Raw genomic sequence first — 27,705 nt, 5'->3', positions numbered from 1 at the left:
CATCACCTCCCATTCTGAGTGCTGGGGGTCAGGGCTGTACCATGTGGGTTTAGGGGACACAGTTCAGCCCATGGTGATCCCCAAATCTACCCCCAGGGCTGAGGACAGAATTGGGGTCCTTCAGAGGAGCCCACTTCATTTCCACCCTGCCACCCCACTGGCCTCACTCTTCCACAGATGGGTTGGCGGTGGGCACGTCTGAAGTTTCTAGAGCGTGGAGCACACCAGCCACACCACCCCCAGGGCCCTTACCGGTTCACAAGCTGCACCAGCTTCCTCCCCAACTGGAGGCCAGGAGCCTGCCCAAGGGCCTGGGACCCAGTGCAGACAATTTGGTCATCGCCTTGGGGGTTCAGACACCCACCGTTGGCATCTTTGCATCTACCTTGGGGGTAGGGCTGTGTGTACCCTGGTTCCAGGCATACATAGGTGTGGGGTGGTGAGCCCCCTGCCCTCCTGTGCCCACTCCTGCCCCTCCACATGGGCCTTGCACCCACAAGTAGCCCCAGCCTCCCCCCTCACCTTACTGCCCGACCCCAAGTGTCTCCAAGCTCCTCTGGGGCTTTAGAGCTCTCAGGCCACCTGGGCCCACATCAGTGTTTTGCTACTGCTGCTAAGTCGCTTCAGTCGTGTCCAACTCTGTGAGACCCCATAGACGGCAGCCCACCAGGCTCCGCCGTCCCTGGGATTCTCCAGGCAAGAACATAGGAGTGGGTTGCCATTTCCTTCTCCAGTGCATGAAGTGAAAAGTGAAAGTGAAGTCACTCAGTCGTGTCCGACTCTTCAAGACCCCATGAACTGCAGCCTACCAGGCTCCTCCGTCCATGGGATTTTCCAGGCAAGAGTACTGGAGTGGGGTGCCATCACCTTCTCCGATCAGTGTTTTAATTACATTCAAAATTAAAAGAAAGACAAAAAATTTTGATCTTGAAGAAAATGTTTTCATGTATAATATTGATGCATTGGCCTTCCTATCAATAGTTGTAACATAGAATTTTTACTGTTTTTATGGGGGGGTCCTAGGAAGCCAGGAGCCCCTCGGGCCTCTGGGCGCCCTGGCAGCACACGTGGACCCACGGTTTCCAGGGTGTCTGCAGGCAGGGCTGTCGCTCGCCTCAACTCCCGGGTTCCCGGCACTTGGCAGAGCCAAAAGCCATGTGTCAAATCGAATCTCTCCAGTTCTTGTTGAGCCAAATTCAGGGAAAGCTTCCTGATGCTGAGAAACCCCCGGTGGGAGGAGGCCACAGCTGCCACTTCTTGCCTGCAAATAGGTGCAAATGACTCCCGGGCGCAAAGAGGGGCACAGCTGGCAGAGTCTGGGGCCAGGAGCCTGGGGGTAGAGCCAGTAGGCGGGGTGCCAGCTGCCCAGGCATGGGGGGGCTGGGGGCTAGGGATGGCTTGTGAGCAGGGGGCACCTGCAGCCACCCGACACTCCAGGAGCCTTCCTAGGAGAGCCGCCATCTGGGGAGACAGATAAACCGGGCTGAAAGGAGGGCGTCGCAGTCCTGCTCGGCGGACTTGTGGCTGGGTGTTCTCTGACCAGCTCTGCGCTGACCGGGTGCCAAGCCTGCCTGAGCCTCTGACCCTGAAGACTCTCCAACACCCCCAGGCTGCACTCCACCCCCAGCGAAAAAGGCCTCATCTACCCCCACCTCCTTCCCCTCAGAGGGCGTTGGGTGCTGGGGAAGGAAGCGGCCCTGGCAGGGAGACGTGAGGGCTGTATGGGAGGCCAGGTCTGAGGTCGGGGTCTGGCCCCTTCTGCGTGGTGCTGGGGGCACCACAGCCCTCCTGGACCCCCACGGACGGGATGGGGACATTCTCATGGACCTCTTCACTGGACGGCCGCCGAGCTCCCGCACCCATAGGTGTCTGTGGTCAAAGGCACCCAGGCTGGCCCAGCCGGCCACCTGGGACAGAGGCTGGTGCTGACCTTCAGTGGCGACCCCAGTGTGTCGGGGACACTCCTGCGAGTGGCCCCCTGACACACACAGCACTTCTGACCTCGAGGGTCTGGGTTTTCCCCACACTGAGCATCTCCCCGGCCACCGCTGGGTGTCCTACAAGCTAACTCAGTGCTACCACGCCTCCCTGGGGTGATAGCAAGCCCCACAGGTGATGCCAGCCGCAAGTCCAGCTTGTCACCTGTGCTCTGACCGACCAACTGTAAGTCAGGGTTCCCAGGACCCCTCCTCGGGTTCCACTGATCTGCAGGAGCAGCTCCAAGAGCCCTCGGAAACAGCCATGTTCACCAGTTTATTATGTAATTAAGGAGATGATAAAGGACACAGACAAGCAGCCAGGCCAAGAAACACACAGGCGAGGTCGGGGAGTGTCCCGCAGGAAGGGGCTTCTGTCCCCGAGGAGTGGGGTGCATCACCTCCCATCCTGGATGTGTCTGCTGACCTGGACGCCCTGCATCTTAGGCTGGGATGGTGTGGAGGCTTCCTCACATGGGCCTGACCACCGGTCACTCCATCTCCAGTCCCCTCCCTACTCCAGGGAAGTTCCGAGGCTCTAATCCTGGCTTGGTCTTCCCAGCAACCAGACTCATCCAGGCCATGGAGTGGAGGGGAGGGAGGGGTTAAAGCTGAGTTCTGCTCTGTCAGCACGAAGAGAGGCGATGCTTGGGCGGGGGCAGGGTGGAAAGTGAGCTGGGGTCTCCGGGGGGCGGGGGGGCACTTTCTGTTGTCAGTGAGAGGAGGACAAACAAAGGACAAAAGGATGCTGTCGCTTGTGAAGGCTGGAGAACCAGCCCCTCACACCCCAAGGAGGGAAAGAGGAGAGTAATCAGCTAATGGACACAGGACGGGAGACGCTGCTCTGCCCCGGGACCAGAGTCTCAGAGCCTCTGTGCTTGACTGTAAATCAGCTGGGGAGGCCTCCAGGTGACCTCTGAGAAATGGAGCCATGCCCCCAAAGCCCCACTCACAGGGCCCGGTGACAGAGCTCCCTGGACAGATGGATGGTGAGGGAGGTCGCAGGGAGTACCAGCTCTGAGCCACCGCTGCCAGGCTGGAAAGTCACAGGCAGAATGTGCTTTCTTCCCTCCCTCTGTGGGTGGAAGGGGCACTAGGGATCTCCACTTTTCCCCAGACACTCCCTGCATGAGGGCCAGAGACCAGCAGGGAGGCCAAGGGCCCCCACGTGCATTTCTGAGAATTCAGGGGTTCAGCCTTGGCGGGCAGCCCCATCTTCCACACTTGGCAGGGGTGGGGAAAGGATTCACTGCCCACCCCCCAACGACCCGAAACACCCAGGGCAAAGGTGAAGGCCAGAATAATGCTCCTGTAGAGCCAGCAGTCCCCGGAGGTGGGGGGATGAGACCCCATCCACCTAAGAGTTCAGTTGGGTGGGAGAAAGGGCCACGAGGAGGTCAGAGGAGGGGCCGTCCACACCCTGACACCCCCTGGGTGCCTCCCAGGGCAGGGCTCCACTGAGGCCCGTTTGCCCAAGGGCCCATTGAGTTATCCATGTGCAGCAGCCCCTGATGAGTGACATCTGTGCCTGGGACACTCCCAGATGAGTACAGAGGCCTTCTAGCAGCAGTCATTGTGTATAATGGGACCCCCGATCGCAGAGCCCGGCCCCAAAGCAAATGTCCACCCCAGGCCCCAGCTTCCAGGCAGGACACCCTGGGAAGGGCGTGAGCCTCCTGAAGGCACAGCCTGGCCTCGGAGAGACTACCCTGGCTCTGGACCCCAGTACACGTGACCTCCCCAGGCCTCGGCGGCCTTCTCAAGGAGTGTCCGGATGGTAGGGGTGATCAGCACCCCTTTGAGACGGGGTGGGGGGTGTGTGGGAGGGGGTGGGGGAGGCAGCTGGCTGGGCTCCCAGAGGGACCGGACATCCTCAGCTGATGAAGGCAGATGCTGCAGGATGGAGGTGAGGGCCGGGCGCTACGGGTCTGGGTCTGAGGAGTGGCGCTTGGGAAGACAAGGCAAGGCAGACCTGGAGGTCAGGAGCTGGGCAGTATAGACATCCACATTAGGCTGTGTGGGGACAGTGAGGGCTGGAGAGGCTGACCCCACAGCCCGGGAACACAGGCAGGTTCCTGTCTGCACCGACGTGGCTGTGAACTACACCCAGGCACAGTCCTGCTGTCACCGAGCCCCCACCCTTCCGCGTGGGCTGGGCCCAGGCTCTGTGCGGACGGATGAGTGAGTTGCAGTAGATGCACAGTCACGGCGAGCAGGATTCCCACACCCCTCCCTCCACAGGACCCTGAATCCCTGACAGACATCATGTCTCCAACGCCCACTTTTAACAGCACATCATCCAAAATCCTGTGGACACACGGACACAACGCAGGGAGGTCCTGGAGGCTCCAAGACCTGGGGAAAGAGGGAAGAGAAGCCCGCTGAGCAAAAGCAGGAGAAAAAAAGCCTACTGAGCAGTGCTGGGGCCACTCAGCACCTCCCCCACAGGGTCACAGCCACAGCTGTGCCTGGTTCTGGGAAGGAACCCCATCCTATGGGTGAAGGGCTAGAGTCCAGGCTGCTTAGGGCCTGGAAGACCCACCCCCTTGGGACAAAGCAGGTTTGTGGCAGGGTGGTGGCCTGTGACCAGCTGAGGCTGGTGGCTTGAAACGTCCAGCTTACTCCTTTATTTCATTGTCAAACCCAAGTCCATGTGCCTGATGCACTGTGAGGCCAGACAAACCAAAAACTTGGAGTCTGGAGCAGAGGAAGGTTTACTGTAGGTCTGAGCAAGGGGACTGGCAGCTTGTGCTCAAAAGTCCCTACTCCCCGGTCGCTTTCGGGGAAGGGTTTTTAAAGGCAACATGTAGGGTAAGGGCTTCAGGCTGTGGTTTTCTTCTGATTGGTGGTGAGGTAATGGGATGGTCTTCTAGGAATCTCCATCATCAGCCGTCTAGTCCTGACCAGTCTAGGGACTACTCATTCATGGCCATCATGCAGTGAACTTCTTCCACTTGGTGAGGATTTCAGTATCTGTAGAACAATTCAGGAGTGTGCATCAGACAGTTATCAAGCTACTTCAGGGAGGAACTAAAGATTCTGTGATTACCATATGGCTGATCTATTTTTTTAAATTGTCACCAGTTCTGACCCAGCTGCTATTTTTCGTTACTCCATGCTCCCATCCTTTCAAGCATTAATTCTTGAGCCAGGCTTCAGTGACTCGGAGGCGGCCACAGAGACTACAGCTTTTTTTACAAACGAGGCAGGTGAAGGACTTTGGGGTGGAGTCTGTCCCAGGAAGGTCCCAGACGGTCCTGCTCTGTTACACCTTCACTGTTCTGGAGGAAACCATGAGGTTCCCCTTCACAGGGCCCGCGGCACCATAACTGCTACACGCTGGGGACAAGCAAACACTACAGGCAGAGAAGAAGCCCTCCTGTGGTGGAGGTGAAACCATCCTGAGGTCTCATCAGCCTGGCAGGCAGAGCTGACTCCATCCCAAACGTGCTCGGCCTCAGAAACAGAACCATGAGACAATGGCCAGGGGTCCCCAGCAGGGGAGAGATCCTGTCCTTGCAGAAAGCAGGGAGGTGGAGCTAAAGAGGGAGAGTGCACATGGGTGCCCTGGAAGTTCAAGTGTGAAAGCTTCAGCGGGAGGGGAGTTCTCAGAGGACTCGCCATGGGAGACAGATCAAGTGAACTGGGTGCCGCCTGCTCAGATGCAGGGGAAAGTAAAAGCCGTGGAAGTTTTAGAGACACAATCCCACACGAGTGAGGAGTGAAGATACTTTTGTGGAATAGAGACAATTTCAGTTCAGTTCAGTTCAGTCGCTCAGTCGTGTCCAACTCTTTGCGACCCCATGAATTGCAGCACGCCAGGCCTCCCTGTCCATCACCAATTGCCGGAGATCACTCAAACTCATGTCCATTGAGTCAGTGATGCCATCCAGCCATCTCATCCTCCGTCGTCCCCTTCTGCTCCTGCCCCCAATCCCTCCCAGCATCAGAGTCTTTTCCAATGAGTCAACTCTTCGTATCAGGTGGCCAAAGTATTGGAGTTTCAGCTTTAGCATCAGTCCTTCCAAAGAACACCCAGGACTGATCTCCTTTAGGATGGACTGGTTGGATCTCCTTACAGTCCAAGGGACTCTCAAGAGTCTTCTCCAACATCACAGTTCAAAAGCATCGATTCTTCAGCGCTCAGCTTTCTTCACAGTCCAACTCCCACATCCATACATGACCACTGGAAAAACCATAGCCTTGACTAGATGGACCTTTGTTGGCAAAGTAATGTCTTTGCTTTTTAATATGCTATGTAGGTTGGTCATAACTTTCAGAAGTAAAAATTTGCAGTGTGGCCAGTCCTGGGCTATTGCATTACGTTCTTTGTATGAATGAGCCAGCACAAGGTCAGTATCAAAGGCCTGGGAGTCAATGTGCTCTGATTCTAGAGTATGTGCTTCTAGAACAAGCGATACCTCCAAGTTTCAAGAAACAGAATGCCCAACTCTGATGGACCTCAACATGAACTTGCTAATAAATACTGACTCCTGTGACAGGACAGTCCAGAGCAGATATGATCAGGTTTCCAGACCCATTGCTGCAAATATCTGTTTGTGCAGCTCTGCACATGTCAGCCTTACCGTTGGGGTGGCTGCCCTCATAATGTCAAAGAAGCTGCTAGTTCCAGTCTTCACACCTACATCCACACCCACAGGGCCTGCGGTGGGGTGGGTGTGCCTCTTCTATCTGGTCATCACAGCTCTTCATGCTCAGAACTGTGCCAGGACTAGGGGATCCAGAGCTGTTCTCAAACCATATCCTTTACTCCAGTGAAAGTGAAAGTCGCTCAGTCTTGTCCAACTCTTTGCGATCCCATAGACTGTGCATGGAATTCTCTAGCCAGAATACTGGAGTGGGTAGCCTTTGCCTTCTCCAGGGGATCTTCCCAACCCAGGGATCGAACCCAAGTCACCTGCATTGCGGGCAGATTCTTTACCAGCTGAGCCACAAGGTTAAATCTCCCGCCTCCGCTGAAAACAGCCCGTGGTGTCGCTCTGTCCCAGCGTGTTCCCAAAGCCTGAACTTTGACCTTTGAAACAGCTGCACAATTCATTCTAGGGGAGATCGTGCTTGTTATCCCCGGAAGCAAAGCTGCAGGGATCCACGAAAGGCTTTCAACGTTGCTGGTTCTTTGCCGACAGAGGTATCAACATTATAGGAAACAAAAGTCCTTTCTCTTTTTTTAGTTTATAAAAGCACAAATCAGGGCCCAAAGCGCCCTAGACTGAGTGGCAGGACGGGAACCCTTGCTGCAGAGAAGAGGAGAAGGCTGGGCACAGAGAGTCAGCCTGTCCTCAAGGTCAGGGTGGCAGGAGTGGCATGGTGCCTTGCCCAAAACAAACTCATTCACAGGAACCTGGGAGCCCAGCACAGCCCTCATGAGTCAGCGGCACCTGCACCCACCCTGCTTCTCACACTGAAGGGAGGATGGAGGAGGCCCTAGGGGGCACTTCGTGTTCACTTCTGCAGGAGCAAGGCAGCACCCTGCTTCCACGAACGCCTCAGGGGGACCCCACCCCCCTCAGACTCTGCGGGGCTGAGTGTGGAAGAGGGTCTGGCTGGACACCGACATGGACCGCCTCCCGGGCACGCGGGCCAGCTCTTCCCTGGCAGCTGTGTGAACTTGGCAACCGAAGTGAGAGAGGCCCATTTGACAAATTAAAGATGTGATGAAGGAAAAACATCTCTGGAAATTTCCACACGGGCACTGGGGAGCAAATCTGGTCACCCCATCCGGATGGCAAGCAGGCAGCCATGTTCCTGCCAAGAAGCCCTGCGGGGTGTGTTTCCGCACAGTGGGCTGGAAGAAGCCAGCGCTTAGCCGTGCTACTTCTTAAACACAAGACATGTTCAAAGAAGAATGCAGAAGATATTTGTCTTAAAAATTATGACCCACTCCCCTGGAGCTGTTTGCTGTGCGAGGAGTTCATATGGGATTTGTTCAAGTTAGTGACACAACTGCCCTTGGTGTGCGTCAGTTCAAATTTTTGTTCGTGTTGGCAGATTTGAGCATTTATCATTTTAAAGCCCCGAAGGAACTTTAACACACTTCTGACGTAAAAGCAAGAGGCTGTGTTTTGAACACCAACAATTCACTGATTTCACCAAAAACCCACAAGTCCAACTTCTTGAATTGCTTGTGCTTTTGCCTGAAATTTTATTGGGAACAGAAATAAATCATCCACGTTTAAAGTGGAGGAGTTGATACATACACGCTTGGGAGCCTAGCACGAGAACCAGGGTGGTGAACAGTCACCCGGATCTTCCGCCTGTCCCTCGAAGCCTCCCGTCCGTTGCCTGTCACCATGATTCCCGTGCACGTCCCAGAGCTTCATGTAAGTGGAGTCGTCACCACGTTCACCCTGAGGTCTGGCATGCTCACGTGACTCAGCACTCACTCTCTGAGGTCCGTGCTGCGGTAGGTGGTCCCCTCCCTTACAGCTGCCAGCCTCCCCACTACAGCTGCCACAGTCCAGAGTCGTCTAGTGATGGACAGTGGGCTGAGCTTTGTCTTGGGTGATTACAAAACTGCTCTGAAGGCAGGTGATTGTTTCTCTTGGGTAGACACCCAGGAGGGGACTCCCGGATCCACACAACGTGACTCCTGAACGTTAACTCTAAGGAAGAGCCCCTCTGCCTCCTGGAGCAGCTGCACTTGCTGTGGTCCTGGCTCCTCGCCAGCATCTGGCTCAAGGCTCGCCTTTTTGACTTTCATCTTCTAGTGGGGTGTAGCGCTACCTCGTGGGGTTTTTAATTTGCATTTCCCAAATGAATAATGGCACCTTTTCATGCGTTATTTGCTATAGATAAAATCCTTATTTTTCCCCTAGTATTGTTTGTTCCTTTTTTTTTAAAGTTCATCTATAACAGTTGTAGATATATAAACTGTAAAGATAACACAATGATTTCCTACACACCCATCCCGTTTTTCCCTATTAACATCTTGCATTCACGCGTGGCATTTGTTACAACGAGTGAACCAATAATCAACACACTATTGCTAATGAAACCAGGAAGTCACAGTCTGTTCAGACTCCTCAGTTTCCCCTACTGAACTTCTGCTGCCCCAGGGCTCCAGCCAGGCCCCCACATGACATGCAGCCATCGTGTCCCCTCAGAGCTCCTCTGGGCTGTGAGTCTTTCAGACCTTCTTGCCTTTAACGACCTTGACGGTTTGGAGGAGGAGCCAGGCGTTTTTCAGGACGCCCCTCAGGGAAGACCACAGAGGGGAGGGGCCCTTCTCACCACGTCCCGTCAGGGTGCGTGCCGTCACGTGACCTCCATGGTGGACGCTGACCGTGGTCGCCCGGCTCAGGCGAGTCTGGCAGGTGTCTCCACTATGCTGCCACCACCTCCCACCGTCCTCTGGAAGGAGGTCGCTGTGCCCGCCCCCCACCCAAGGAGGGGGCGCTCCCCTCCCCTGAGGACAGGGCAGCTGCAGAGCCACGTGGATCCTCCTGGTTTCCTTCTCCATCACTTGTTTACGTCAGGCTGGCCCCGGGGGTATTTATTTATTTTATGCTTTGGGTCATGATCCACTACTGTTGCTGTTCTGTTGCTGAACCGGCTCTGGCGCTGGCCCTCGGGAGTTCCTCAGTTGGCTCTGCTGTCCCCGACATGCCCGTCCATGGGGGCTGTTGTGGTTTGTTTCCGAGCACTTCCCTTCCTCGAGCCATTTCCTGCTCCTGTCTGAGAGTCAGTGTTTGTCCAGGGAGCCTGGTCCCTTCTGCGGGAAATGGTATAAGAGACCACGATTTGGGCACTGATGTGATCATTGCTGCCTGGTTGTGGCTGCTTCTAAGTCCACTCAGCTGATGAAGAAGGAAGTACATGTGTGCACATTAACCTGTGTGCATATCTCGCTTTATTGTGCTTTGCAGACATCGTGTTTTTGACAAATTGAAGGTTGTGGCAACCCTGTGTCAAGCAAGTCTCTGGCTCCATTTTTCCAACAGCATTTCATGTCTCATATTTGTGTCACATTTTGATAATTCTTCAGTTCAGTTCAGTTCAGTTGTGTTTGACTCTTTTTGACCCCATGGACTGCAGCACACCAGGCTTTCCTGTCCATCACCAATTCCCGGAGCTTACTCAAACTCATGTCCGTTGAATCGGTGATGCCATCCAACCATCTCATCCTCTGTCCTCCCCTTCTCCTCTTGCCTTCAATCTTTGCCAGCATCAGGGTCTTTTCCAGTGAGTTAGCTCTTCGAATCAGGTGGCCAAAGTATTGGAGTTTCAGCTTCAGCATCAGTCCTTCCAATGAATATTCAGGACTGATTTCCTTTAGGATGGACTAGTCTGATCTCCTTGCAGTCCAAGGGACTCTCAAGAGTCTTCTCCAACACCACAGTCCAAAAGCATTAATTCTTTGGCACTCAGCTTTCTTTATAGTATAACTCTCACATCCATACATGACTACTGGAAAAACCACAGCTTGGACTAGATGGACCTTTGTTTGCAAAGTAATGTCTCTGCTTTTTAATATACTATCTAAGTTGGTCAGAGCTTTTCTTCCAAGGACCAAGCATCTTTTAATTTCATGGCTGCAGTCACCACCTGAAGTGATTTGGGGGCCCAAGAAGATAAAGTCTGTCACTGTTTCCATTGTTTCCCAATCTATTTGCCACGAAGTGATGGGACCAGATGCCATGATCTTAGTTTTCTGAATGTAGAGTTTTAAGCCGGCTTTTTCACTGTCCTCTTTCATTTTCATCGAGAGGCTCTTTAGTTCTTTGCTCTCTGCCATAAGGGTGGTGTCATCTGAGATTACTGATTATTCTTGCAGTATTTCAAAACTTGACATTATTGTTGTATTTACTGTGATCTGTGATCAGTGATCTTTGTTGTCACTTCCACAGCTCTCTGAAGGCTCAGATGATGATTAGCATTTTAATCAAAAAGTATTTTTAATTACCTGATGTACATTGATTTTTATATACATAATGCTATTGTACACTTAATAATCAACAGTATAGTATAAACATAACTTTAATATGCACTGGGAAACCAAAAATTTTGTGAGTCACTTTATTGCAACATTCACTTTACTGTCTGGAACTGAACCTGCGGTATTTCTGAGGTGTGACTGCACACATCTAAAATTCCTCCATTTATCCATTGGCGTCCTCCTTAAGCTAAACATGAGTCCACCCCGATGCCTCTAACTCTCCTCACCTTCCTGAGGTGTAACCTCCCCCGCAACAGGGGTACACCTGGCTCCCACCCCATCCACTTACCTGTTTAATGCCAGTATCAAAACTGCAGGACCTGCAGGGCCTTCCCAGGATCAGACCTGTCCTCATCCCCCATTTCTTGTTTGTAGAAGCCTTTAGCCACCTAAGCCTTCCCTGACTTCCAAAGAGTACATTTAATCAGAAAAGTGAGAAAATGTAGACACAAAGGAAAGTAGTAAAGCAAGACAAAATAAAAATACTTTAGCCATAAAACAAAGTCAAGAATGCTTAGTTCCTCCTCAAGGGCTATAGATAATATGATGAATATATTTAGGCTTTTTTGAAGAAACTAAACCCTGACCAGGTGGAGAAAGTGACTGCAAGATGATCACAAGCACACAGACTCCAGACAAGCTGGAGTCAGAAAACTGATAGCTGAAGTTCCTGAAATACCACCCTGGTATCTCACCACCAACAAATCAGAAGAATGTCCATGATCATGCACCCTGCAACCTTCACACCTAATGTTGCCTTTAAAACTTCTTCTCTAAGAGCCATTAGGGATGCAGATCTTTTGAGCATGAGCTGCCCATTCTCCTTACCTAGTGTCCTGCAAATAAATGCTGTACTTTCCTTCACCACAACCTGGTATCAGTAGGCTGGCTTTGCTGTGCATCACGCTAGTAGACCCAAGCTCTTTTCAGTAACAGCATACATATATTGTTTTTGTTCAGTCGCTAAGTCATGTCCGACTCTTTGTGACCCCATGGGCTGCAACACACCAGGCTTCCCTGTCCTTCACTATCTCCTAGAGTTTGCCCAAACCCATGTACATTGAGGTGGTGTTTCCATCCAACCACCTCATCCTCTGTCACTCCCTTCTTCTCCTGCCCTCAATCTTTATCAACCCATGTCCCCCAGGAAACAACTTTATCAACCTATGCACAATTTCTTTGGCCTTTGAACTTATAGACTCCACCCATTTCCAAAACTAGTCATTCCTAAGGAGGTCAGTGAGGACGAATGCTCCCCAGTGAGGATGCTGTATACATTTGTGATACAGTAAGATTATTTTGTCACATTCTGGGTTCCATCCTGAGATCCCCAAACTCCTAAATGCACACAGTAAGGTATATTCTTCATGCTGTAAAGTTGACAAATGGACAATGTCATATATCCACCATTAGCGTCTCATACAGAATAATGTAACCACACTAAAAAAAAATATCCCTCTGCTTCACGTACCCAATCCCTCATCCCTTCTCACGAATTCCTGGCCATCACAGATCTTTTTACCATCACAACAGTTTCACCTTTTCCAGAACATCATAAATACAATTATAATTACATGATATGCAGTCTTTTCAGACTAACTTCATTCACTGAGCAATCTGCATTTAAGATTCATCAAAAATGTTTTTCTGCATCTATTGAGAAGAAAGTATAGATTTTCTTTATTTCTATCTGTTATTGTGATGTGTTACATTGATTGATTTTCAAATGCAAAACCAACCTTGCATTCCTGAGATAAGCCTGTGGTTTCTCTTAATTTCTGTCTGTTACTGTGATGAATTAGATCAATTGATTTTCAAATGTTAAACCAGCCTTGCATTCCTGGGAAAAACCTTGCCACATCGTGATGCATTTTCCTTTTTACATATTGTTGTTGAGCTTGATTTGCTGACATTTAGTTGAGAATTTGGGCATCTACAGTCAACCAAGGAGAGAGTGGAGTGAATATTTAAAGTGTTGAAAGAAAACCTCCACCAACCTAGAACTCTGTTTGATGAAATTATCTCTTAAGAGTGAATAAAGACTTTCTCAAACAAAAACTGAAGGAATTCATTGCCAGCAGACATGCTCCACAAGAAATATTTTTTCTAAAGTTCTCTGGGGAGAAGGGCATGCTATAGGTCAGAAACTTGGATCTACATACAGAAATGAGTGTTTAAGAAGGAATAAAGATAAAATAAAATCCTTTTCATCCTTATTCTTAATTGATCTAAAGCATAACTGTTTAAAGTAGTAATAATAGCAATGTTTTGGGTGACTAAGTAAAACAAACAACAGCAATGGCCAGGAGAATGGAGTGAAATCTTGGAACACTCACCTGTAAGGCACCTCCACTCTATATGAAGCAGTACAGTTAAAACTGAAAATGGGCTTAAATTAACCTCAGATAAACCTCACTAAGGTCATGTTTTAATGTATACTGCAAACTGTAGGAGTAGCACTTAAATATTTTTTAAATCAGGAAAATTGATATGCTAAGAAGGAGATAAATGGAATCATATAAGATGTATAATTAAAGCAGAAAAAGTAGAAAAAAAACCTCACAACTTGATAAGTCGTATACTCATTTTCATCCTGGTTAAAATACTTTGAAATTTTCCTATAATTTTTTTTTCTAATTTGTGCATCATTTAGATATCTGTTTTTAGTTTCTGAATATTTGGAGATTACCTAGTTTTGTTATTGAATCTTAATTGATTTTCACTGTGGCCAGAGAACATACTTTGAATGACCTGCATCCTTTAAATTTATTGAGAATTGTTTTATGGGCCAGAATATGGTCTATTTTTGTACATCAACTATGTGGAGCAAAAAGGTTATGTATTCTGCTGTGGTTGGGTGACATCCTCTACAAATATTAATTTGATTGATAGTATCATTTAAGTCGTTTATTCATTTACTAAGTTCTCTGTCCATTTGTTCTATTAATTATTGAGATGAGGTGTTGAAATCTCCAACTACAATTGTTGATTTGTTCTTTTCCTTCCGGTTCTAGCAATTCTTGCTTCCCTGTTTTGAAGCTTTTTATCAGGTACACAAATGCTTAGGGTGTTAGTCCTCATGATGAATTGACCCCTTTCTTATTACAGAATAATCCTTCATATTTCTTACAATGTTTCTTGCCCTGATATCTACTTATCCAATGTTATGAGTCACTCCAACTATCTGTTAAGTAGTATCATTATGTTGTGTATTTTCCCATCCTTTTATTTTTAACCTATTTGTATCTTTACATTTAAAGTGTTTTTCCTGTTGGCAGTATATTATTTGGTCTTGCTCTTTTATTAAATCTTACAATTTCTGTTCCAATTGGAATCTTTTGACCATTAGAATATCAATGTGGTTATTAATATGGTTAAGTTTAAATCTATCATCTATTTATTCTAAATTTGTCTCATCTGCTATTCTTTTGCCTTCTTTGAGATTAATAGTTTTTAATTCCATATATCTTTTATGTTTGCTTATTAGCCATAATTCTTTCTTTTTTCTTTTATCTGTGGCTCTAGGTTTATAATGCACCTCCTTAACTTAGCACAGTACTATTATGCAGTGTGTGCTGTGCTAAGTTGCTTCAGTCATGTCCGACTCTTTGCAACCCTATGGACTATAGCCCTCCAGGCTCCTCTGTCCATGGGATTCTCCAGGCAAAAACACTGGTGTGGGTTGCTGTGCCTTCCTCCAGGGAATCTTGTATTACAAGAGTAGATTTCTATTTCTCCCTCCCAGTATTTATGCAATTGTTGTCATGCATTTTACTTCTAAGTTTGTGACAAACCCCACTATACACCATTTTTCCTTTAAGAAGTCAGTTATATTTTAGGGATTTTAAAAAACATCTTTATATTTATTCATATTTTTCCATTTTTGATGCTTTTCTTTCCTCTGTACTGATTCAGATTTTCCTTCTTCTCAAAGGACTTTCTTTAATATTTCTGGTGATGTACATCCATTGGTGTGAAGACTTTCAGTCTTCCCATGTCTAAAAATGCCTATTTCACCTCCGTTTTTGAAAGACAATTTTTTGGGTGTATAATTCTAGTTTGGGTCTGTATCTTCCAGTACTTCAAAGAGGTTGCTCCATTGTGCTCTAATTCGCAGTGTTTCCATGATAAGAGCTATTATTCTTTTCTTTTTTTACTATATGAAAGTGTCTTTCCTCCCTCTGACTGGTTTTAAGATTTTTCTCTTTGTCATTAGTTCTGAACAGTTTGATCGTGCTGTGCCTTGGTATTATTTTCTTATTATTTCTTGTGCTTGGGGTTTATTGAGATTCTTGGATCTGTGCATTCATGTTGTTCAAATGTTTGTCCCTCTACCTTGGGGAACATTGGTAATACACATATTAGAGGACTTTAAGTTGTCACACTTCCTATTCGTTTTTTTTAGGACATGTTTTTGTGTTTCATTTTGTACAGTTTCTAGCACTGTATCTTCAAGTTTACTAATCTTTTCTTCTGTGATGTCTCAGTTCAGTTCAGTTCAGTCGCTCAGTCGTGTCCGACTCTTTGCGACCCCATGAATCGCAGCACGCCAGGCCTCCCTGTCCATCACCAACTCCCGGAGTTCACTCAGACTCACGTCCATCGAGTCAGGGATGCCATCCAGCCATCTCATCCTCTGTCGTCCCCTTCTCCTCCTGCCCCCAATCCCTCCCAGCATCAGAGTCTTTTCCAATGAGTCTGCTACTCCCCTCCAGTGTATTTTTCACCTTGAACATTGTAGTTTTCATCTTTAGAAATTTGATTTGGATCTTTTATATCTGTATCTATCTTTATCACATCTACTTTTTTTTCTAACTTCTTGAACATAAAAATATAGTTCTAACAAATGTCTTAATGTCTTTGTCTACTAAATCTGTTTTCTTTGTCATTTCTGGATCTGTTTCTATGGACTGATTTTTATCTTCATTTTCAGTTGTATTTTCCTGCCTTTGTGCCATCCCACAATAAGTCATAAGTCTTGAGAGAAAGGAGTTGTTTCCAAGTCAATTGCTTTCCAGAACAAGCTCAAGCGTGCTAATAGGAACACAAAAATATCTCACATGGGGAAAACATGATGTCTGATAGCCAATAGAAAATTATGGGATGTCAGACATGACTGAATGACTAACACTTTCACGTTCAAGAGGAAAATGTGGGTAGGAACCACAGGACAGTCTTACTTTGAAAAGAAGTGCACAGAGGAAATTCCAGAAATCTGAAGAGGATCCCCATCCAGAAGTCAGGTGAACACAACTGTGTGGGTGTTCTCACACCGGCAGGCGCCAGTGCTCTCTGCCCAGAACTGGGTGCCGTGGTTAAAACAAACCTCTCCACACACCCCCAACCCCTACCCCCACGGGGGCCACTTTGACAGCATACTTTTATGTCCAGGAAAGGATCTTATAAATATCCTTGTGCACCAGCACGATGGTGACTGTTCAAGGTGATTAGTTCTTTGCTGCCACTCAGAAGAGAACCTGAAGCTCCTGTGTGTGGGTTTAGAGCTGTCTCCAAGATTTATTGAGAAAGGGGGAAAGTATGCACAGTCCGCCAGCAGCCACGCAGCAGAGAGGGGACGTGGACACGTGTGCTGCTGCATGTTTGGGGTGGGTTCTCCCCTGGATGGAGACTGCCTGTAGGGGGCGGGGCAGGGATGGCAGGACCTGCATGGAGAGGGGATGGGCATATCATTGCATCACTTTTTATACTTTTTGACATTTGAATTATGCAAATATACTACCCGTTCCAAAAAAGAAAGACAAAAAACCCCTGAAAACATAGGTTTTCTAAAAACCTTTGCAAGTTGGACTGTCAAAACAGCACTCTCATGACTTTAACATGATTATTTTTAATTCTCATTTTGAGTAGTCATCATCTCTGTAGCTTGCCCATCCTTCATAGTGCATGTTCCTCTTTTTCTTGTTGGCCCAACAACCTCATCAAACATAGGAATATGCAAATATGTGTACACACACACCCGTTGCCTGAAGACACCAGCCCTACCTGGCAGGTCTGAGCAGACGTGTTCGCAGTGAGCCTCGGGGCTGTGGTCCCTTGTGGAGCTCTCTGACCTAAAGGTGTTTTCAGTTGAACGAAGACTCTGATACTGGGAAAGACTGAAGGCAGGAGAACAAGGGGGAAGCAGAGGACAAGATGGTTAGATGGTATCACTGACTCAGTGGACATGAGTTTGAGCAAACTCCAGGAGATGGTGAAGGACAGGGAAGCCTGGTGTGCTGCAGTCCATGGGGTCGCAGAGTCAGACACAACTGAGCAATGAAGGCATGCCCTGCAGTCTTTCCTTTGTGATTCCTGCCTTCGGCAGCCCCAGATCTACGTGGTTATTGATGTTTATGTTAAACTTTGACTTACCTGGAACTGTTCCTCTGATGATGTGTGTCTACCTTTGTCTTATCCCCAGTGGCCATGTGTGCCAGCCCTGCCCCTTCCCCATCGTCACGGCCCTGTGTAAGCAGCCTCCACCCAGCCTGTCCCAGATCCTCAGGTCAGCGCCACTCTCTGCAAACAAAAGTAATCCCATCATACATGTGCATCATAGAGGCGAGCTTTAGAGACAAATGTGATCCTTGTATTTTGATGGACTTCCTTCTGTTTCTACAGATCCGTCCTGGGGAACTGACTCAGCAACACAGAGCCACCCCTGAGGCTCCGGGTACGTTTTCCCCTTATTTAGATATCCATCCGAAAATATTTTTTGTTTCCCTACATATGCTCTGCATGTTTCTTGTTGTGTACTTCCAGATATCTTACACTTTATTCTACATATGTCCATGTGCTGTGTGTGCTGAGTCACTTCAGTCGTGTCTGACTCTGTGTGACCCCATGGACTGTAGCCTGTCAGGCTCCTCTGTCCATGGAATTCTCCAGGCAAGAATACTGGAGTGGGTTGCCATGCCCTCCTCCAGGGGATCTTCAAGACCCAGTATGTCTCCTGAATTGGCGGGCAGGTTCTTTACCACTAGTGCTACCTGGGAAGCCCCACATATGCCCATACATATACATATCATATACATAATTTTTTAGCCAGTTACTTTACTTAATTCTCTTACGATGCTAACACGTTTCACTTGACTCTAGTGGATGGTCTAAATCTGTAGCCAAAGGCAGGGGAGTAACTCCAGTGTGGGTCATGGGACCTTTGTATACTTCCTGGTATTCCCGTCCAGCCACATGGTTCGGCACCTGTCAGGGCCTCTGCTTGCCCACCTTGGTAGCTATCTTCTCCTACCCTGGAGAAGAAGCCGCAACCCAGGCATGGGGCAGAGGCAAGACTTTCAGACACTGACCTCTGGGCTCATGTGCTGCACCTTGAAAGCTGGGGTCCAGCTCCTTGACCCTGTGTCCCTGTGGTCATCTCCTGCATGGTGTCATTCTCCTCTCTTCTGCTGCAAGAAGCTGGGTGAGGATGGGTCCGGATGTCTCTTCTGCTGCAAGAAGCTGGGTGAGGATGGGTCCGGATCTCCGGCACAGGGAGGGCTGGTGTGGCTCAAGTGTCGAGGGAGTGTTCTGGGCAGCCGAGGTGGGTGCTGTGGTCAGCGCTGCCCACGGAGCTGTCCATAGCGATAGAATCGGCCCACGCCTGCACTGTCCATTCACACGTGACCAAGGGCCTGAAACAGAGGAACTGGGTTTCAAATTCTGCTTAATTTATTTGTCAGGACACGGTTAGTGGTCACTGTGGTGGACAGAGCAGGTATGGAGATGACAGGAAGCCTTAGACGCCCGGCTGGTCCAGGCAGGACCGCAGTTGGCTGCAGCTGGGTTTGGGCAAGAACTTGGGAAAGCAGAATTTCTCGAGAGGTGGAGGGAGTGGGGCCTGCGGAGGGGCGGGGTGTGCGGAGGGGCGGGGCCGTGCACCTGGGCACTGCACGCTGCTCTTCTCTGATTCTGGCCACATCTAGGGCCCCAGGAAGCGTGCAGGCCAGCCTTCTGGATGTCACAGCTGGTCCTCAGGGTCCCCTCTGTGATCTCAGGTCTCTAATGGCCGTGTCACAGCCCCTATGTGAGGTGTGGGGTTTGGAGACCACCTCGGGACATGGCGGGTTCCCTATCTGAACTGATGGGAAGGCCGTGTCACCTGTCAGGGCTACAGTGGGGCCCCCGGGGCACAAAGCCTGAGGCTGGAAGAGGGGACACGGGCCCCAGCTGCTGGTCCATGCTCTGCTCCTCTGCACTGTTTGAAGTTGTGAGAGTCATTTCCCCAAGTTGAAGATGCAACTGTTACCTTGATAAACCTGCACAAAAGGTTCCAGAGAGTCAAGACAGCACGGTTGGGGCCGTGGCTTCATCCTCTAGTCTGAGGGGAAGCTGGCCAAGGTACCCCACTAACGGGAGGTGGGCAGGGGACTGGGTGGCCGCCCCCACCTGCTCCTGCCTCCTGCCTCACTTCCTTGCATCCAGCTGGCAGACCCTAGAGGCAGAGGCTGAGAAAGGACGGGACCCTCCCTGCCCCACAGCTGGCTTCTCTCAGTTCCTGTTGACCCAGGGCTGGGCGAACAAGACACAGCCACGGCCAGCTCTGCTCAGAAGGAGCCACGCAGACCAGGCAGTCCACTCCATGCTAGGTGTCAACTGCTTAGAGAGGTCTATGTACCTGGCAGCACCCTCTGGTGGGAAGACCCTCCCCCAGGTTCCACTCCCACCCCCTACCCCCAGGAGGAATCTAGTGATGTCCCCCTCCACCCAGATAGCCCTAGACCTGCAACCAGGCTTACAGGCCTCAGCTTGTCACTCACCCGCGGCTGTGTAGGTGGACCCATCCAGAGCAGGAGACAGCACCCCAGCTTCTCCCACAGGTGCCCCAGCTGGCAGGGTGGAGCCAGCACCCAGGCAGGATAGTCATGCCCACTCTGACCAGGTAGAGGGGTAGAGAACTGGGGGCCAGACACTGCCCTTGATGTGCACAGGCCTGAGGAAACAGCCAGCGCTATTTCCCTCCATGCCCAGGGTCCCTGGAGATGAGAGGCCCAGGGAGGTCAGAGGTCCTGAAGGGGACTCTAGGCCAGCCTGGGACCATCTTCAGTGGTCACATTATGCCCTAAGTAAGCCCAGTCAGCCTCCCAGCCATGTGCTCTGTGGGCCTCCGGCTGCCTGTCCAGCACCCCCCTGCCCCCCAAGGCTCTGGGGACCCCACTGCGGAGAGACTGCTGTGGTGTCCTTCCCACCCTTCCCTGCGGACCCAGCCCAGGATTTCTCCTCACTAGAGCTGGAGGCCAGGGGCTGTCACCTGGCTGAGATGGCCCTCCCTTCCCGCTGGAGTTTGCAGAGCCCAGCTTGTGAGCCATCCACCTCCCCAGCAGTAAGGAGGCCTGGACGCACTCACGGAGCAAGGGCATGCTGGTTGTTTACCAACCCACTGGCAGCCTCACTTTGGAGGTGCAGCTCTAAAAATACCCCGAATAGGTGTCCCCAGGGTGTGCCCGCCAAGGGTAGAGCTGCTGCTGAAACAGTGATGAGAGCTCTGCTCCTCAGAGGCAAGAGGCAGCTCCCCGCCCCAACCCTGTCCACCATCTCACTCTCCAGGGACGGAAGCCCAGGGCAGTGGGGTGCGGTCACCGGTATACCCACCTTCCCATGAGCACTGCTTTCTGTTCACGCTGAGGGCTGGTGTCGTCACCTAGATCACCAGATCCTCATCTGAGCTGAACAAGCTCACCCCTCTTGTCATCTGTGGATCATCAGAATCTCCCAGGACAGAAGGGCAGAGGGCAGCTAGGACAGAGGTCACGAGGGCCCTGGCACCTCTCAGGGTGGGTGGCACCAGCCTGTCCCCACCTGCCCCAGGTGAGTCACCCAAGGGGGAGAGGCCCTCATACAGCTCCATCTACATCCGTGGCCCCACTAGCCCTGTGGGCCCCACCAGGCAGTCAGCCAGGAGACCTGGTCTGAGTCAGCCCGGGACACGAAATGTGCCCCCAGCTCTGCCCCAGAGCACCCCTCTGCCTGATCCTGTGAACGACCACGGGTGGTCTCTGCACCCCAACCCCCAGCTTCTCCTCTGGGGCTACACCCCTCTCAGGACTGAGACCAGAGCTGGTCCCTCTCTGCACATGGTCCTATGCCACTGGCCCCCCAGACCCCCCTACCTGTCTTTATGCTGTTGCTTCCCCTCCCCTGTGAGTGAGCAGAGACTGGAAGGTCATCCCTGTTCCCAGTGGAGCCAGGGGACTTGAACTGGTGACCTGCTGCCCACCTGCCGCCCACCTGCTGCCCACCTGCCAGCAGATGTATGTTGGTGTGTCAGATGCTTTAGTCGGCTCGGGGCTTGGAAGAGAATTCAATTAGTTTTAATTAGTACAAATTTAATCAATGTTAATTAGTTTTAACTAATTTAACATTTTTAATTAGTTAAAAATCAGGGCTTTCACATAAAACATCAGACAGTAGACCCTTGGCACCTCTTTCCTCATCTCTCTGCCCACCTCCCTGCCAGCTTGTTCTTACTCCAAGGCTCTGACCCATGACCCAGGCAGCCTTGGGCACTGGGCTGCTGTCCATACAGAGCAGAAGTGTCAGGGAGACCACCAGGAGCCTCTGCCGTAGTCCCTGCCCTCTGACCCCGAATAACGGGAAACCAGCAGAGAGGTGGCAACCCTGTCTGGGCCAAGCTCTGAGGCATCAGCTGGGACAGGTGAGCTGAGGCGTCACCTGGAGACACTGGGTCCCTGCCTGGCTCGCTCCCCGGCCCTGTCCCCTGCCCCCTACCCCTGCCTGGCCACTCAGAGTCTGAAGAAAGAGGTGGTTTCAGGAGTCAGTAGGCGGCCTGGCCCCCGGGGGCGCACCCATCCTCAGGCCACCTCACTGCCCAGCCCACCCACAGTCAGCTCTTAGGGCCCCAGGGCCAGGAGCCGGGGGAGCGAGGGTCCCAGAGCCAGGAGGGCAGTGAGGGCCATGAGGACACGTGAGAGAAGGTGCGAGCCACTGAGGACGGGGAAGGGGGGACAAGGGAGGGCAGACGAGCACCAGTGGGAGCACGTGCAGGCGAGGGCAAGGGCCAGCGAGGACAGTTATAAGCAGGCAGGGGCAGGCATGGGCAAGGGAGGATGTGTGAGGGCTAGGTGAGGGGCAGAGAGGACAGGTATCAGCAGGTGAGGGACAGTGAGAGCCAGTGAGGACGGCTATGAGCAAGTGAGGGCAGGCGAGGGCCTGTGAGAGCAGGTGAGGTGGAAGAGGGCAGGTATGGGCAGGTGAGGTGCAGGAGGCCAGGTATGGGCAGATGAGGCAGATTAGGGCCAATGGGTACACAGTATGGGCAGGTGAGGGCTAGTGGGGACAGGTATGAGCAAGTGAGGGCAGGTGAGGGCCTGTGAGAGCAGGTGAGGTGGAGGAGGGCAGGTGTGAGCAGGTGAAGTGGAGGAGGGCAGGTGTGAGCAGGTGAGGTGGAGGAAGGCAGGTGTGAGCAGGTGAGGGTCAGTTTGGACACCTAGCCTGTGCTCTACCACACCCATGTCTTCCTGAAAACCCTGCTTCCAAGGTTCTAAGTGCCACTCCTGCCCGTGGGCATTTCTGTGGGCATCATCTCAGTCCACTGAGCACCGACCGCCTCTGCTGACCGACTGTCCTGCCAGTGACCACTGGGCTGGGTCCCAGCCTCCAGGTCTGTGCCTGCCCCTGCCACCAGCATTGCCAGGTGCAAGGGCCCACAGGGACCTGTGACAACTGTGCCTCTGGGCAGCAGCCTAGCATGGGGGGTGGACCAGTCCACTCTCCATCCTACAGGCAGGAAAGAGCCCCTCACTGGGCCCCTCGGCTTGAGGAGAATTCCCAGGCGGCCACTGCCCTGGAGTGGAGCACCTCTGAAGTGTAGGCATGTGGTCATGTGCCCCGGTGCCCTGCACCCCGCTCGGCGGCCACTGGTGTCCCTGCCTCTGCTCAGGGTTGGGGGGTGCTGCTGCTTGTGAAGGGAGGTGGTGTCTGCACCCCACCCAGGTGGGGGTGCTCTGCCCACTGTCTTCTTCCCACTGGCACGCACCACCCCCTCCTGATCCCCCAGGGCGCTGGTTCCAGGGCCGGCAGGGTGGGCCTGCCTGGCACTGCGCCCAGCCCAGCTCTTAGGCTCCAAAGCATGGCTCTTATGCCTGGTTGCCCATGAAGCCGGGCCGTGAGGCCAGCAGCCACCTGGTGGTCAAATCCTGACAGGGTACATCTCAACAGCCTCACTATCAGAAAAAACAATGGAAGATAAGCCAGTTTCAGGGCTGTTTATGTAAAGGTTTAAAATGGGTCCAGTAACAGGGTCAAGGATTTGGAGACATGAACCCATGGATGAGACCATAAATCCTGAATGCAGGACAGGGTCCTTGGTGGGGGAACAAGAGGGGTGAGGTTAGGGAAATTTGGCTCCCTGGGTTTCCTAGTAAAAATGGAAGGTGAGGCAGGAGATGGATGGACTCTAGGCTGGGCATTTACAACTGGTCTCCTGCTTACATTTCTGGGGACAATAAAAAGATGGACTTCAGGCCAGACACTTACATGTAATCTCCTGCTTACGTCGCTTGAGATAGGTAGGCTCCAGGTTTGGCATTTACAATCAGGCTCCTGTTTGCTCTCCGAAACGGAAGTAACAACAGAAATAGGATAAACAGCCAGGCTTTGTCTCTTGCAGACACCTTGATTCAACAGGAACAGAGAGGGGTTATCTGAGTAAAGGACTGCTGCTGCTACTTGCTGCTAAGTCGCTTCAGTCGTGTCCAACTCTGTGCGACCCCGCCAGGTTCCCCCGTCCCTGGGATTCTCCAGGCAAGAACACTGGAGTGGGTTGCCATTTCCTTCTCCAATTCATGAAAGTGAAAAGTGAAAGTGAAGTCACTCGTCGTGTCCGACTCTTAGCGACCCCATGGACTGTAGCCTACCAGGCTCCTGCGTCCATGGGATTTTCCAGGCAAGAGTACTGGAGTGGGATGCCAGTAGGAGGTCGTATATTCCCCATCCTCAGGGAACAAGGGAGACATTGCACATGAGCAGAAAGGGTCCTTGGGGGTCAAAAGGAGGAGGCACCACCCCATAATACGTGATGCTAATATGTGATCCCATAGGCCTCTGGGCTGGACTCCATAACACACACACACAAGTTGGGGAGGGCCCTAGGGAAGGTCAGGCATGGAGAACGAAACCAGATAATTAGCCAAAGGTTGAAAAAAGACCCAGAGAACCGTCCTATATAATTGACTTAACCACCTCTTTACCGCGTTCCTCCTCACTCTGGGGGACGCCCACACCCTTTCTTTCCCGGTGCGCATCTCTGCCTTGCTTCTGTCTGAACTAAACACGCTGTTTCTCTGGGAGCTGTCCCACTTGTTGTGCTGTGTATCTGTTAATAAACTTCCCCAAGGGCGACTCTCAAGACCCTGTCACAGAGCACACTCATGCATCTTTCCGCAGGTACTCTGTTTTTTCCAACAAATGTGTTACTTTTCTCTTTATCATCTGCCCCTGAGTCAGAATTCCTTCTTGTCTAGACAGGCAAGGACTGGAAATTTAGGCCTTATCTGCTGGGCTCTGTGGTCCAGCAGCTAGGACTCCTGGGAAGGAAACTAAGGTCTCTCTTCCAGCTACTGCTTACTGCTGCGTGTGTCCAAAATCATAGCCAGCACATGTGCTCAGTCATGTCTGACTCTTTGCGACGTATGGACTATAGCCCACAAGGCTCCTCTGTCCATGGCAGCAATACTAGAGTGGGTTGCCATGCCCTCCTCCAGGGGATCTTCCTGACCCAGGGATCCATCTCACATCTCCTGAGTCTCCTGCATTGCAGGCGAATTCTTTACCGCTGAATCACCAGGGAAGCCTGTTCAAAATCATTAGGATCTAGTAAATCTGGACGGTGGATTAATAGTAAAATAAGAGTAATAAAAGTTTAAAAATGTATAAAAGTGAAATAAAGTAGGGAAAACCCCAAACCCCAACAGAAATGTTTGCCTTCAATTTGTCAGTAGCAATAACGGCATAGCAGCCCGACAGTCAGAAGGTGGAAGAGAACCGAGTGTCCCCTGGAGGAAGATGGACAAGCAGAATACAGTCCATGCACTCGATGGAGTATTGTTCAGCCTCAGGAGGCAGGACACTCTGACCCCTGCTGTAACACAAGGGAACCCCAGTGTGATACTCAGCTAAATAAGCCAGTCACAGAAGGACAGATGCTGAACGACCCCCTGATATGAGGTCCCTGAAGGAGTCAGATCCATAGAGACAGAAGGGACATGGTAGGGGAGGGGGAGTGTTTCATGGGGGCAGAGTGTTCATTTGGAAGATGGAAAGTTCTGGAGATAGACAGTGGCGATGCTTGCTCAACAGCGTGATTGACCTTGATCACCCTAAACTGCGCACTTAAAATCGGTTGCAACGGTACATTTCATGTTAAGTATGTTTTAACCACAGTAAAAAAGTAATAATAGGGACTTCCTTGGTGGTCCTACGGCTAAGACTCCACGCTCCCAGCGTGGGGGGGCCAGGTTGGACCCCTGGTTAGGGAACTAGATCCCACATGCTGCAACTAAGATCTAGCCACAGTCAAATGAAGAATTTTTTTTAAGTAATAATAATTGCCAGGCCTAGTGATGTTGGTGCCATGGAGACCCAGTGGGTGTGAGTGGAGACAGGAGATGTGAAAGCACAGCCCCCAGCGGTGACTCCTCTGGGACTGCATCCTGGGGTTCCGGGGGGGTCCTCCAATATGGTCACTACAGGGTAATGAGGGGCTTGTCACTCAGCAGCGTCTCTGCTCCCCCAGAGGGAGGCGGCCGGAGGCTCACAGTGTGCAGTGCCCACCCCCAGACCCCTCTGCCCTCTGACCAGGCTGCACTGGTCCTGATCATTGGGGGCTGGGGAGGGTCCGTATATATCACCTGTTGGGTGGGCTCCTCTTCTGGGGCAATGTGAGGTAGTGAGATTCCAGTGCTGAGAATATGCATGCTTTAACATGAGAGAATCTGTTGGCTCTGCATTGCAGGGAGAAAGAGTTCCTCGTGCTCCAGGTCTGTGCAAAAGCCACGAAGCAGGGGTACATGTTGTCCCCCCATAACTTGGGCATGGGGAAGGGTGGGCCAGCAGGCAGGCCCTGGGTCCGGCAGACCCCCACAGGAGTGTGCTCAGCCCAGGACAATAGGGCTGGGCACCCACGAGGGCCTCAGCTGGAGGGATTGCTGAGGAAGGGCTGGGGCCCTGGGGTTGCTCCAGGCAAGGCGCCTCCTCCTGACCTGGTCCAGGCACAACAGCGATGTGCTTGTCCCTCCACCCAGGGACCCCTCAGTGTCCCCAGACCAGATGTATTACTCAGCTACACGCAGAGCCGCACTGCCCCCTCGTGGCCGGCCACTGGCCTGAGGCTCTTTCCAGCATGGGTCCTTCTGCTTCCTTGCTCTCACTGAACAGAGGAGCAGAGAACAGCGCCACAGAACATGGAGGACACTCTAACCTGAGAGCCCTGCTCACTTGTTCCATGCGTCTCCCTCTTCTGGGTCCTAGGACCCCCAGAGGGGACAGTCTCTGCCTCCTGAGCTGCAAGAGGGGCTGCGGGGACCACCAGCTGACACACAAACAGATGGACAGGGAGAGAACCAGAGTGTGCATCTGGAAGCAGGGGGAGGGCTGGGGGGTGGGTGGGGAGAGGCAGGGAGGGGAGGGGCGGGGAGGGGAGGGCTGTGGGGGAGAGGCAGGGAGGAGAGGGGCGGGGAGGGAAGGTGTGGGGAGGGGTCGGGGAGGGGAGGGGTAGCGAGGGAGGGATATGGAGGGGAGGGGTAGAAGGATGGGGGAGAGGCAGGGAGGGAAGAGGTGGGGAGGGGTGGCGGGCGGGCGGGGAAGGAGGAATGGAGGGGTGATGGAGGCCAGGATGTGGAGTAAGCACTACTGACCCACCTGACCCTGCAGTCTCTATGGGTTGGACCTGAGATCATTGAGTCCTCTCAATGTCTTTCAGTTCAGTCCAGTTCAGTCGCTCAGTCGTGTCCAACTCTTTGCGACCCCATGAATCACAGCACGCCAGGCCTCCCTGTCCATCACCAACTCCCGGAGTTCACTCAGACTCACGTCCATCAAGTCAGTGATGCCATCCAGCCATCTCATCCTCTGTCATCCCCTTCTCCTCTTGCCCCCAATCCCTCCCAGCATCAGAGTCTTTTCCAATGAGTTAACTCTTCGCATGAGGTGGCCAAAGTACTGGAGTTTCAGCTTTAGCATCAGTCCTTCCAAAGAAATCCCAGGGCTGATCTCCTTCAGAATGGACTGGTTGGATCTCCTTGCAGTCCAAGGGACTCTCAAGAGTCTTCTCCAACACCACAGTTCAAAAGCATCAATTCTTCAGTGCTCAGCCTTCTTCACAGTCCAACTCTCACATCCATACATGACCACAGGAAAATCCATAGCCTTGACTAGACGAACCTTTGTTGGCAAAGCAATGTCTCTGCTTTTGAATATGCTATCTAGGTTGGTCATAACTTTCCTTCCAAGGAGTAAGCGTCTTTTAATTTCATGGCCGCAGTCACCATCTGCAGTGATTTTGGAGCCCAGAAAAATAAAGTCTGACACTGTTTCCCCATCTATTTGCCATGAAGTGATGGGACCGGATGCCATGATCTTCATTTTCTGAATGTTGAGCTTTAAGCCACCTTTTTCACTCTCCACTTTCACTTTCAAGAGGCTTTTGAGTTCCTCTTCACTTTCTGCCATAAGGGTAGTGTCATCTGCATAGCTGACGTTATTGATATTTCTCCTGGCAATCTTGATTCCAGCTTGTGTTTCTTCCAGTTCAGCGTTTCT

General features: G+C 51.4%; 1 long non-coding RNA gene across 2 annotated transcripts; it reads right to left on the bottom strand.

Moving 5' to 3' along the window:
- Positions 1-2,234: 2,234 nt before the first annotated feature.
- On the bottom strand, positions 2,235-26,485 carry LOC100849587 (uncharacterized). 2 transcript variants are annotated; one of them, XR_003036269.2, is made up of 5 exons: positions 19,689-26,485; positions 18,811-19,187; positions 18,240-18,563; positions 16,936-17,048; positions 2,235-4,331 (listed from the first exon to the last, which is right to left on the bottom strand). It is a non-coding gene; the product is annotated as an uncharacterized lncRNA (long non-coding RNA). The 2 variants fall into 2 exon arrangements; XR_003036266.2 differs by lacking the exon at positions 2,235-4,331 and adding an exon at positions 4,667-4,949.
- Between the last annotated feature and the right edge of the window lie 1,220 nt (positions 26,486-27,705).

The sequence above is a fragment of the Bos taurus genome, chromosome 1 (genome assembly GCF_002263795.3).
Source record: "Bos taurus isolate L1 Dominette 01449 registration number 42190680 breed Hereford chromosome 1, ARS-UCD2.0, whole genome shotgun sequence".
Classification (NCBI taxonomy): domain Eukaryota; kingdom Metazoa; phylum Chordata; class Mammalia; order Artiodactyla; family Bovidae; genus Bos; species Bos taurus.
This window is presented reverse-complemented; position numbering and strand designations above follow the sequence as displayed.